This window comes from Alligator sinensis, unplaced genomic scaffold, assembly GCF_000455745.1.
Source record: "Alligator sinensis unplaced genomic scaffold, ASM45574v1 scaffold1434_1, whole genome shotgun sequence".
NCBI lineage: Eukaryota > Metazoa > Chordata > Crocodylia > Alligatoridae > Alligator > Alligator sinensis.
This window is the reverse complement of record NW_005843168.1, coordinates 126,164-127,100: the sequence shown is the minus strand read 5'-3', so window position 1 is coordinate 127,100 and position 937 is coordinate 126,164.

The window sequence follows — 937 nt, the reverse complement described above, 5'->3', positions numbered from 1 at the left end:
CCCAGCGCCAGGGCCCAGCCCCAGCCCCAGCCCTGCTCAGGAACCTGCGCCGTCCACGCCATGAAGTTCACCAGGCCAAGGCCGGTGGTCAGGGCTGTGGTGGGGGTGAGGGGTAAAAAACAGGGGAGGGAGGGGGGTCTCGATACGGGGTGAGGGGGAGTGCAGGAACTGAGACTGAGATGCAGCTGTTTTTGGGGGGCAGTGGCCAAGTGGAGCAGGATTGGGAGCAGGGAGACCTCAGAGGTGCCCCCCCCATGCCCAAGGCTCCAAGAAGCCAGGGGATCCTGGCATCCCAGTCCATGTTGCCCCATGGGACCCAGGTGTCCAGGCCCACTCTGCCCCGGGGACCCAAGCATCCGGGCCTACCTTGCCCCAGGGAACCCAGGCATGCCAGCCTACCCCAGCACAAGACACCGAGGTGTCTAGGCCCACCCCACCCCAGGGAAGGCAGGTGTCCAAGGCTCCCCCCTACAGGATCAGGCCCTGGGGTGATGGTCTCCTACCTGCCCCGAAGCAGAGCCGGGCAGCCCAGCGCCGCCAGCTGGGCCCCAGCACCCCGCCGGTGGCCGCCAGCACCCCCAGCCCTGTGCCCAGCGCCAGCAGCACCCCAGACAGCCTGCGCGGCCCTCCACCCCACCCCAGGGAAGGCAGGTGTCCAAGGCTCCCCCCTACAGGATCAGGCCCTGGGGTGATGGTCTCCTACCTGCCCCGAAGCAGAGCCGGGCAGCCCAGCGCCGCCAGCTGGGCCCCAGCACCCCGCCGGTGGCCGCCAGCACCCCCAGCCCTGTGCCCAGCGCCAGCAGCACCCCAGACAGCCTGCGCGGCCCTGTGGGGGGCGGGGCAACACAGCATCAGATCGGTCCGGGGGGGGATAAGAACTGCCCAGGGGAGGTAGATCTGCCCCCTCGGACCTGGCTGGGGGCTGGCGATACAGCCC